The 12,967-nt window shown below is 43.0% G+C and overlaps 1 protein-coding gene across 1 annotated transcript in view; it reads left to right on the top strand.

The window, feature by feature from the left end:
• Positions 1 to 12,967, top strand: part of LOC120947808 (potassium voltage-gated channel protein Shal) — a 99,434-nt gene that overhangs the window by 33,997 nt on the left and 52,470 nt on the right. Inside the window, exon 2 of the mRNA XM_049607458.1 lies at positions 9,292 to 9,473. The gene's annotated coding sequence lies outside the window, so the exon portion shown is untranslated. The remainder of the gene's footprint in view (positions 1 to 9,291; positions 9,474 to 12,967) is intronic.

Here is a 12,967-nt window from a genome sequence, read left to right as displayed (position 1 = left end):
TTATTTAAAGGCTTTAATGGAAAGTAACAAGCTGACAAATTAAGAATTAATTATTTATTAAAAAATTTAACCTACTCAGTTTTAAGTGACCTCAAACAGTAAAAAAAAACGGGGAAAAGGTGATTTAAGTTGCCTGCTGCTGTAAAAAAAAAAATTTGTAATGATCTTGAACATCTTATCTTAGTTCAATGCACACTGGTCTCGTACGTATCTTATATTTTTCATAACTTCTTCTTCTTCTTTTGGCTCAACAACCGTTGTCGGTCAAGGCCTGCCTGTACCCACTTGTGGGGTTGGCTTTCAGTGACTTTTGGATTACCACCCATAGCAGAATAGTCGTCAGTCCTACGTATAGGGGCACGGTCTAGTTGGGGCTTGAACCCATGACGGGCATGTTGTTAAGTCGTACGAGTTGACGACTGTACCATAAGACCGGCTCAAAACCGGCTTTTTCATAACAATTGAACATAATTTCAGATGCTGAAACCAACCAATCTACCAGTAGTTTGCCAAAACATCGTTTTCAATAAGTTAGAAGCAACATGCAAAATAATTTGAAGCAAGTGTTTAGTGTATAACACGTGAAATGAATAATGGCCAAATTGATAACTCTGGCATTGTTTCATTCGCTATTTTGTTGGATAGAGATTAGAAAAACATAGACTCATGTCTTGTATTGTACCGGCCCACACGCATCACTCTTTTCAAGGCTATTGTGCTGTCCACAATTTCCTAGCAATCCTCATCACGCGCTCGCATGTGAGCGTATGCGAGCCCAACGATGATGGATTGTATCGGTACCGTTCCTTTTCGGTGGCTACAACGCACCACACAAAAACCTAGAAAAGCTCTTTCAGCTTGATATTGCTGTTCCAATCTGCTGAAGAAAACGCGCCAAATGGTGCGCACACGCACACATTGCCACGGGCTTCGCAGCACCAGTACTTTTATGAGTTTAATTAAATTAAGCCAGTGAAGTGTGAAAGCGGATGCTGCCGCTTTCGGGGACCAGATTGTTCGGGCTTGTGGAGAGTAGCCGGGGGAAACAGCAACAGACACAAATGGTGTGTGTATGTGTGGGAATGTGTGGAGGCTATTTTATGGAGCAGAATTAGATTGGGCGTATCGTAGCAGCTGTTTGAATAGTGCTTATGACGACAGCAATTATGTAGTGTAGTGCGATGGGTGGAATTATTTGCCTAAATAAAATTGGTCTGAAATTGTTGCAAATTTACGTTCGTTTGCCCAGTCGCTTGCATTGAAATGATTGGCCTAGCCGGGGGTAGGTTCTCAAATAAAGACACAAAGCTGATCGTATTTTTTATTGCTACTTTCCATGCCATGCCATTCATTGGTTTTAGGCATTGCGCTCTGTTTTATCTGCATCCTAGTTTTAATTTGTGTCACTTCGCATGGCAGCACTCGTGCACTTCGTGTGCCCCGCAGTGCAAATCATTCAAGCGCAATAATATTATAAATGCACCAACGGACACACACACGGGACGATGCGACTTCGGACGTGATCTAATTCCATTCTTTTCTAGCTCTCTGTAGTGTATGTGTACTTTTTTCCTCCTTTGCTTGTGATACAGCAAACTCGCATGCAAACCTTTTTTTCTGCCTTTGCAGATGACGCTGCTGCTGCTACTCGCTTCATTTCGCAGCGCTGGCGGGCAGTCGGCAGCATCGCACCCAAAGGGGGTGGAAGTGAACGAAAAATTGCAGCTGGTGCACTAACAGCAGCAGCAGCAGCAGCAGCAGCAGTGTCAGGCTGCAGCCAATTTCTAGCTGCAGCAATAAATCATCGGCCATAAGTTATAATTTCCCACCCGATCTCGCCGTGCCGCTGTGCTTTTCCTCTATGTGTGTGTCTATTTCTATAAATCAACTGTCCCGAAACGAGGGGGACACAGCCACAGCCTGTGTGCCGGTACCGTTCGTGACCGTTTCGCGCGGGTTGAATCTTAATTTTCTCACATACGCGCGGGTTGAGGTACGGGCGCGACACTGAGACACATTTTCGCTGTCAAAATTGTCGAAATCATTCGTTCGTCACGTACCTTGTGGGGTCCGTACTTGATAGAAAAAAAAGGAAAGAAATAACACCGGGGAACCTTTTTGCTGCGGGTGCAGGCCGCAGCAGAACAGTAATAGTGGGAGGCGAAAAAATGGAAAACTTCCCTACAGCGAGAAGCAATTAGTACGGACCTGAGCATCCAGCGTGCAAGCTGGAACCAATCGTTTTCACCTCTGGCAGACGTTCAATACCAATAGTGACCCTGTTTCAGAGAAGAAGAGATAGATAGAGAGTGATAAGAGGGACGGGAAAAACGCACAGTTCGTCACTGTTTCCTTCATTTCCATCATCATTACGCGAGCACACGGCTTTCCCGTGGGTTATGTTCTACTTCTCGCACACCGTGCCTGCCACCTGCTGCAACACTGACATGAACTATCCCTTTCGGGTACGGTGGAGAAAATTAAATTATGCAGTAATGGTAATTGAAAACTGTGCTCATTTTTCTTCTCAAACCATCGGAAAAAGGCCACAAACACACATACACACATACTTTTCCAGATTGGATTTTGCAACCGCCTTGAGGCTACGATTCAATTTGAAGTAATATTCACTTTTGCTGCATTCATCATACGAAATATTCATCAAAATGCAAACAATTCCCTCAACTCATGCTTTCCCGTTGCTGGCAGAGGCGCGTTTTTTTCCGCACTCGCGGTAATTTGCCCACATTGTGATGGGTCACATCATACCTTCATCAGCGGAGCAGTGCTTCATTTGCACCTTTTTGGCTAAGGTGGGTGAAATTGCTTTTGAACCCCGACAGCAACGAACGGTAAGAGAGAGAGCGAGCGAGCGAAACAAAATCAATCACATCAATTCGGCGCTTGTGGCGGAACGTTTGGCTGACGTTGTGGCGTCGAGTAAGCAGTTCGCCCGACGGCAAACGTTCGCCTGTCAACGGGACTGTCAACGGAGCTGTGTCGCGTGTGCCATCGGTATGCGCTCTCGAACTGCAATCCCGTCGCTGCAAATCGCGCTGAGATGGGAAGCAAAATGACGAATGCTTTTGCAATCATATTTGTCGTTCAGAAGAAGAAAAAAAAACACGGCTGAAGTTTATTAAGGGGTATTCTTCGTCCTCCCCCCTCTGTCTTTCGCTCTACTTCAATCTGTTATTCTAGGTTGCCTGAAGAGGGTGACAGGATGCAATTTCAGCAATATGGGAAGTGAGTCAAATGGCAGGTGTTGCTGCCGTGCTCCCTATTGCAATACAGGTTTTTTTCTGCTCGCCAAAATTGACAGATTTCATGCATTTCGATGCACACGGTGCCAATGCAGCAGATCAGAGGGTTTCGCATTTTTCACTCTTTCTTGCTGTGGATCATTCCTTTGTATCTTCCGTTTTTTTTTTTTTTTTGAAAAAACGATTTTGTGAATTTGTAAGCATGGTATTGTATTTGAACTGTCGTCTTGGTGACAATTTTTCCTTCACTTCGTGGAAGCAATGATGATCACCTAATTCAATTTATCACATTGACTAGTTGGCGACATGTCCCATCTGGTAACGATGGTTGGCCAAATAGTTCTGCCACATTTTTCTTCAATTTTCGTTCAATTTTGAACATGAAATTGTATTCTAAGTAATTTGTTACACATTCATAAAATTTGGTAAATTTGTAAAGAGCTTAGGCAATTGTTTGTTTACTTGATTTCTAGTTCAGTTTGAATATATTCATATGAAGGTTCAATTGTTTTAATTATTAAGGAATCAATGATTATTATAGACATTATTCTTATTTTAGGGATACAGTTTTCAAATCTAATGATCGTTTTATGTTTAAATAGATGGTAGCTATACCTTACAATTGTACATATATCGGAACTCATACAATTCGATAGCTACATTAAGTTTAAAAAAAACGATAAAGATAAATTAACGATTGAATGAGACGCTATTCAATAAAAATGTAGTATTATTAAGGAATATGAACCCTAAGTGGTACATTCTCTTCTTCTTCTTTGGCTCAACAACCGTTGTCGGTCAAGGCCTGTCTGTACCACTTATGGGTTTGGCTTTCAGTGACTAATTGATTTCCCCCCATAGGAATAGGATAGTCAGTGCTACGTATGGCGGCACGGTCTATTTGGGGATTGAATCCATGACGGGCATGTTGTTAAGTCGTACGAGTTGACGACTGTACTACGAGACCGGCTCAAGTGGTACATTGTGTTGTGAAAAAAGATGTTTACAATAAATTGATGCGTGAACAAGGTAAATTTACCAGTATTTTAACATACAGTAAGTGAAACACGTTACATCTTCCTTAATGAAACTATTGATACAAATAAACACAACATATTAAACATTAATATCAATTCTTAGAGTGTAACCAAACATGCCGAGACATCTTCACGCCGTGCAGCGTGGAAAGGAAGCTAAAATAAACATGAATGAAATATTGAAATGATATAAACTTATTGCAATAGGAATGCAATGGATTGATTGTTGTGTATGACTCCACAATAATAATAATAAAAATAAACGATTTTTAACCAACACTCTCGTAAGAAACGTATAATTTTGATAGAGCTCGAACTCATAAGATAATGCTTGATACTGATGATTGGACTGCAGCAGGCCAAGACCGCAAAGCTCTGCAAAGATAAACTTTAAAAATAGTATTTAATTATCATTAAGTTTATTTCTTTTACCTGTTGTTATAAAAGCAATACAAATGGTCCTACATCATCTGAAAATTTGTTCAATATGAAAAAATTATACTGACTACGGCATTAATTACGTATGTTATCTGCACCTATGATAGAAGCATGGTAAAATATTAAAATAATTGAAAATAGGGTCGAAAGGTCATTTCGTTACATTATGCTGATTTACAGCGTTAGTTATAACACAATTTATGCTATAAAATCCTTAGTTTTCTCTTTAAAATGATGATTCATTTGACATAATCATGAATTTATGGTCACTTCTCCTGTGAAATACCACTGTTTGAGCATTTGAATCCTTTATAAAGCCCAAACAACATTTCTTGCCAATACAAATATCGGAATTATTTCTGAATAGTTCTAACAATATAATAAAATAATGTAATTTGCAAAATATGATACAAATATTGAATGCAGTACATCAAAATCTTAAAATGTCATCGTATGATTGAAATAAAAATCTGAAATCTGGCAACGATGGCGTAACATCAAAAGAATCAACATAACCCTTGGCTCTATTGAAACACTGCATTTGATCAATTTTAACTTAACAGACCAAAAATAATGTTTTGTCCTGTCTTTCTTCAGCAAAGCCAAAAAAACCACCACCACCACCACCACCACCCATTCACTGGTGGATTGATTTTCTGTGTGAAAATTCATGATACAGCACTTCAAACAAACAGCTCGCCCAAACAACTCCAATTGATCCCACGTCCGCCGACAAGTCCTTGACGTTCGGACCAACGCAAAGCGCCTCCACAGATCGGCTTGGGAACTGACCACCATGATGCATACCAATCGCCAACAACAAAAACAACAAAAAGGCCAAGCTATGCCAAAAATGCTGGCACGATGAAATGAAAATTCAAACCAACAGAAAGCAACGCCCACGCCCGCTTGGTATGGTAGCTGTTGTATTTTTGTGTTCACCAAAAACCCCACTACCACACACACACACACACAGACACACACAGAGTGGGCATTGCTGCAAGTGTTTCCAGTGGGCAGAAATAACAGAAACGAGTTTCGCATGCCATGAAGGGCCTAGTTTGGAGCTGTTTGTTTGCGACGCGTTTTTTTGTAGACTCTTTCTCTCATTCGGTCCGTTACTCGCGCGATTCAAACTTTATTTGCATTCCATTTGTTTGCGTGTGCTTGGGTGGAAAAGTCAGGCTGTGTTGGCTGTGTGCGCAAGGATAAAGAAGGATGGTACACTTCGACGAAAGTGGAGAAAAATATTACACACGCCCGCAGACTGAAACCGACCGTTCGGGTGGAGGTGCTGCTGTGTGAGCAAAAATTTTCACACCAATAAAGAATAAAGTTCGAGCGATCGTGCGCTTGTCGAGTGCTTTCAAATGAGAAACAAAACGCCCAAAAAAAGAAAAGGGGAAAACAAACAACACGACAAAACAACAGTCAGGAGCATAAGAGTGATACAGTTGAACAAATAAGCATACGCGGCGACTGCTGGCCGGCCGTTGATATAGCTTTGCCTGCACGTCAAAATCCAGCCTGTGTTTTCAGTAAACAAAGGTGCTTTCTGGCCGAAAGCTTGCCTTTATGCTTTTTTTATACCAGTTTGGCTGCAGTTTGCCAATTCACGAGGTGCTTCGTGGAGCGACTTTTTCGACACAGGATGATCCTTTGGAGTTTTTGCGAGTGTGTGTGTTTCCATGTTAAATTCACGATGCCCACGGGTGCACATTCAATGCAGGCAGAAATGAAAGCCAAACAGTATGTTCGGGAAGGATAATAACACCTGCTAGGAAGATAAAGAGCGAAAAGTCTTGCCTGGTTTTTATCAAACACGCTGCCGAGATTTAACTCGATCACTGGGACACTATTTCATCATCCTTCCTCATTCCTAGCCAGCGTGCGTCAAACGGGATGGGAGTGTCTTTCGCTCTTTGTCCTTCAAACGAGATGGTTGATTCGTATATAATTTCACTCACCGACACACACACACACACACACGCCCATAACGAACCTGTTTCCATCTCGTTCGTCTCTCGAGATTGGCCTGCTCGGGTGACACATAAGCCATGCCAGCTCGCCCAACACTTGCTTTCCAGGAAGCACGGAATTCATGGACACATTTCAAGTACCGAAAGCGAACCGCATGCATACATGACGCTTGAAATGGATACAGTACAGGCTTGGGTCACATTTCTATCCCGCCCCGGCCGGATCCCATAAGTCCTCCAGTTCCGGGCCCGGTGCGCCCAAAGAATCCTTCAAAACATTGCTTTCCAGTGGTTTCGCAGCGCTCGCTCGAGTGTGTGACGTTTGTTTTGTGCGCTTTGGAAGGAATAGCTGTTGACGATGGCGGTGGTGTGATGGTGGCGGCTGCAATCAAAGTCCAAGGCCACACACACACACGCTCACTCCGCAGAGCGGCTCCCTTTGCCTACGCTGACTTATCTTTCGCCGCGAGCGTGGATGAACTGTAGATATCTTCACGTGAGTTGTGATACGTCCTGTGCGTCACCCGGCGACGACCCAACTGGGTGGGGGATTGGATTTGTCTGTCGAAGCACATTCCTTTGGAGACCTTCCGCAAAGGTAGCAGAGGTGCCGCACGATACCATTGCCACTCCCCACGGGAAGAAATGATTCCGTTGTGTTGCATGCCTAGCATTCGCACCCGAAAAGGTGAAAAACTACCCCATCGGTGATGGGTTGTATGGGTTGGTTGGTGTGGAATGGACTGTCTTCCGTACCCAGGTGGAAGCAGCGCCGAGTCTTTAATATCCGGGCCGAGCTTTGTCACGAAGCGTAACGAGCGGGCTTGACGCGTGCAGGTGCGAAACATGCGGCAATGGCGCTTTCTCCTCCGAGAGCAATTTCCACCGTGTGGCAAAAACGACAGCGCAGTGAAACGAAAGGCCCTTTTTCGCGTGGCGGGGATTTTTAAAAGGTCCAACGGTCTCGCTCGGCTTTTGGAATGTGACAATTGACTGAAATTAGAAGCCGTGGTCTCTGCGGTTCACTTTTGCGGTGGTGGCGATGGTGCTGTAAGCGGATTTTATCACGCCCAACGGGGATCCACGCTGGCTGACATTGCTGTATGGGTCGGCGTGGTGAAAGTTCGTTGTATATTTGCTTACACTAATAGCAGCTGAGCAGTTAACAGATCGTTACCAGAAGGAGTAGAATGCAGACCGGCCCTAGTTGTTACTTAATCAACGGATGTGTAGCATCAAGGTATTTTTGATGTAATATCCCAAAAAATACTCGAGGACAACAGTCCCAGTATTAAATTTTCAACATTCAGTAACTTAAGATCAATTGCGACGAATTTAATGGTTGATGAATCAGATTTTTGATATTCTCAAAATAATATAACAAAAAATGTTAAGTTGTTAAAAATTATTTGGATGACGCTTCAATACAGCTTTGATCCATGTTTAATGCTTATTTCTTCAACATTTATCTTTGTTTTAGTTTATGACAGTGTAAAACAACTCAAAAGCTCAAAATGTTTAAAAACATATTTTTTTGAGAAGTTAATAACAACCAAGCTGAGATACCATTTCTTCCCACATCACCTCCTGGGGATATTAATTTCAGCCATAAATCATCCTAGAACACCGCTTTCCTTCTTTCCCTGTGCATATTTGATCTACAAATTATAAACCACTTTCTCATCAAACTGTGTGCGCTCTGCATACATTGTGCTGGCCGTTGTTTCATCGTCATCTACACTCCGATTAGTTTTGCTTCCTCTCCGGTTTGTTTACCTTGCCAGGAAAATCAGGAAACCACATCTCATCTCAAACACATGGTAGAACAAAAACCGAAGAACCTGAACCATTCCATCTCCTTCCCCCCAAAGGCATTATTTCGTTATTCATCCACGGAGAGGGATCCGCTTTCCCCACAGAAATCCGTTTTTCGAGAGAATGTGCGCCAAAACCAAGCAACAAAAAAGTGCAGTCATTTGTCTTTTTCACTATTTTCCACACGACAAATCGTGCCGCATTTCGTCAGCCTTTCGACAGCTCACGGTAAACGGGCTACAGCCGGGTGCCATTTCTGGGCGGGAGCACCCGGGCACAGATCCAGGATGAGGTGAAAGCGTTTGCCGTTCAGATGCTTCCGCAAAATTTCCTCCCCCACTCTCAACCAGCGCTTCCTCGGCCATGGTGACGGCTACGGATGTGTGCTGCTGCACGGGAAACGGCTCACAGTGGACAACGGTGTGAGCAAATGATATATACGTTCGCAAACATACAACGGATGATAGAGTTTGTCCTTCGTTTTTGTGTGTGTGCTCCGCTACAGCTGGTGGAAAAGAAATGATATCCTTCATCGTGCCCACTGCTTGCTTGTGCTTAAGAGTTGTAGGATGTCCTGCGTACATTCGTTTATTCCGTTCCTTTTTTCCCCCAAAAATAAACTATCATTACCAGTTTAACTAGAAAACGGGCTTCGTAATAACACTTTTTTACTCTAACCACTCTGGCTCGTCGCTCCACACTCATCGTTTGTCTTTGCTTCTCTCTCTCATACCGTCTCATTTGACGCTTTCTTTTCAGATAAACCCGGAAAGCCCGATAGCTCCTGACGTAAACGTTTTTCACTGCTTTTGGGGCGGAGCTTGGCGACAGTGAATGTGTGGTCGGGTGCAGGAGCCAGCCGAGCGTGTTTTGTAAAGTGTCGTTTGTTGCGCTGCCTCGGCTAGGAAGATGAAGCGACATCGTTAGCATCATGAAAGGTGGTAAGTGCAATTTCTTCGGTACTTTTTGTTTTTTGCTTTATTTGCTACTTGCGCTGCTTGCGCAGCACTGTTGCTCGTTAATGGCGGGCTGTTTGTAGCCGATCGGACTCACTTGCCAGCTATATTGGCATCTTTGTTGTGGTTCAAGTTTCCTGTCGTTTGAGTTATCCTACGGGTTGAGGTTGAGCGTAATGTTAAATAATTGCATAATCGAGCAGAAGAAATATTTAAACAGAGCCGCGTTGATTGCTTGTCTTTCTTTTACCAAACATTGAATGTATTTTACTTCCTGGTCGTGATATGTTTTACACCAAATTTTCATTACAAGTTTCAATACAAATAGTTACAATAGTGGTAATATAAGAAATAATGAAAACCCACATTTCTGGGATCTTTTTCTTCTAGGGTTTCAAACAGCTTCCTCCAAAAGGCACGAAACGACTAACGAACAAGAAAAACAATTTCCCTGGGATTCAGTTTCCACCTGGTGACCCTTTAAGTGTCTTGTACAATGTAGCTCCCGCTGCAAAAAGTAGTTAGCTTTTCCATCGCTTTCCTCCACTCTTGCCACCAACTTCAGACAAATCAACCGACACACATACACACACACACTGTACCTTTTGAAAGGTTTTCATAATGTCCTTGCCTGCCAGCACTGACTGAGTGACATGCATCCATCGCCGCTGGGCACTGGTGTTCCCGTGTCCCGTAGCATCCAACTCACTCGAAGGCGCTACCATTCAGGCGAACGGACAAACTTTTGTAACTATTTATTTATATCTCACTCCGATGCTCTCGCCTCCCCGCCACCTGGCAAGTCCTTTGGCACGTTGATCCGTCCTTTGGCAAGAAGCAAGGGAGGACCATTTCATTCAATGCAGCCAAGCACAACCGGTTCGCAAACATCCTTCACTCACCTTCATACATGGCGGGACCGGTTCGAGCGAACCTTTCGGTTCCGGATGAATGCGAAGTTGTACCGTTCCCCCTTTCCCCCCTCTCTTCTCCTTGGACGAGCTTTACAAAATGGAGCAAAAGACGATGAGGATGACGACGACGACGACGACGACGGAGGACTGCGTCATGCGTCGCCGTTTCCTTTTTGCCTGTCGTTCCGCACGGATGACTTTCTTGTGCATTTTGTGTCTTGGGGGAGCGGCAAACAAACAAAAAAAGAAATACTCTTTTTATCGCAGAAGAAGAACGGGTTACTTACTCACAAGACATAAGCAGGGGAGCTGAATACGCCAAGACGATACCACTAGCGCTATACACAGCACCGTACGACAAATTGTATGATGTAACAACGTTTAAACCAAATGAACCGGGGACGGGGCACACGCTTTTTTGCCGTTCGCTCTCCACGTCCCGCACGTTCTCGCTGCACGGGCAGCTTACCAGCTTGCATCAACGAATGGCACCGTAGCGGCAAGATGAATGAGGAGACTAAATTTGTCGCAAATGGGTCAGAATTTGCTTTTTATCGAATCATCCCCTGCTCCGTCGTCCCGCACCGTGCCGAGGGATTGCTTTATTTTGTGCTGCAGTGTGAAAAGTGATGAATTTGTGTGTCGAGCTTTCCTATTTCTTCGTGGTGCGTTTGTTGAATCGCAACAAAATGTTGAATACTTTGCGTTCCATCTTCAGCATGATGGAAACTGCTGATTCATTTGCTGCACTAGCGGGAAGGGATTGAAATCTGATTAACTGAATTGACCTCCTTTTTTTTTGGGGCGAAAACTTGTTAAATCGGACGTTTTGCTCGGCTAAAGATACACTTGCGTGGTGAAAGAGTTGCGTTGTGCATTGGGTTTGATATGGATATCGAAACCAAATAGAATTTTGAATGATTTTCCGAAAAGAGAACGAATAGATTCCTCTTTTTGGGGAATGGATTATACAAAAAAATAAGGCTACATTTATTACAATCATCTGGTATTATATTCGTCAACTTGCACGACTTAATAACATGCCCGCCAAGTGTGGACAAGTTCAAGCCTCATATGGGTCGTCCTTCCTGAGGATTGACTATCCGGTTGCGTGGTATTGAAAACAGTCTCGTAAGCCTGTGGAGACCGTCATGGACAGCACTATATTGTAGTTTAGTACGTCCTATAGTGTAATATGCTAGTATAGTGTGGTGTCCAACTAGAGCCGCCTGGATTGCTAGAATCGACAAAATCCAAAAGAAATTTTACACGCACTGCCACCATACGGTTACTAGGTCGCCATAACGCTCCTCTTCCTCACTACTCCCCGTGACTATCGTGATGACCACCGACTGAAAATGTCGCGACCAACTGACTGACCAAGAGTTGGTTGCACAAAATGTCACCAAGCAAGTGATGGTTAAAATGTCACCAACTGCTTGAGTCTCACCTCGGATCATTACAGCAGAGCACATGACGCTGACATTACTTTGTTTCAGTGGGCATTTGTCATGACAATGTCAATGATATTTTGCAGAGCTGATCACAGTAAAAAAAGTCATGACAAAGTAACTGATCAAACGTTGGTTGCTAAAATGTCACCAAGCATGTTCTGGTCGCACCTACTGTTTGAGCATCACCTTTGATTATCACAATTGAGTACGTGACGCTGACATAGATTTTTTTACATTGATAGTAACATTTTGCAGCACTGGTCCTCCCTGTATCGCTAATAGTCGTGTGTCAGGCGCTTAACGTCAGGCTAGGTTAAATTTAAGCGCTTTCTCTTCATTTCTAAGATTAATTTTAGGTCCTATATTCAGTTCTTATTTCGCAGCATATATTTATAATCAATAAAATGATAGTATTATACAATAATAATGTCACGTAGGACGCCAAATAGAAGAAGAAGGTTACATTTATAACTACATAAAAAAACTGTTTAAACACAAGCCATTTCACTTGAAAATGGGATGTTTTAAAATTGAGGTTGTAATAATCAGATTCAGTATATAATAAACAAACTTGTATCTTTTTCATGTTATTTTTTCTATCGCCATTTTGTTGAATTATGCTAGTTCTTGAGGAAATAAGAATTTCCATTAAAATTAATTTCAATGAAGGGGTTGAACACTCACAACTTGCAAATAGAAGAGGAGAATTATTTAACTATTACTATTATCACCTTAACGAATCGATTCAACACCACCACCAACGGCACTCAGTAACACCAAGTCAAAGCAGCATACATGGTGGCACCTTTTTACCATATCCCTTCATAAATATTTCCGGCAGATGCCGGTTATTGAGCAAAAGCACACACACACACATAAAAAGATCGAGATTTGATCGTGCTTATCGGAACCGTTCATACATTTTCCCTCATCATCACATTTTACTTTATGTTGATGTTTTGACTTTTTCACCTTTCCCAACTCCGGTTTGGTTCCGAAACACGCTTCAGAAGCACACCCCGCGCTCACCAGTGTGCCGATTCGAAGCCGTGATCATGGGCACGCTTCTAAAGCTATATTTATGGGCATACTTTTTAGACTGTGAACGCCT

Source organism: Anopheles coluzzii, chromosome 2 (genome assembly GCF_943734685.1).
Source record: "Anopheles coluzzii chromosome 2, AcolN3, whole genome shotgun sequence".
Lineage (NCBI taxonomy): Eukaryota > Metazoa > Arthropoda > Insecta > Diptera > Culicidae > Anopheles > Anopheles coluzzii.
This window is presented reverse-complemented; position numbering and strand designations above follow the sequence as displayed.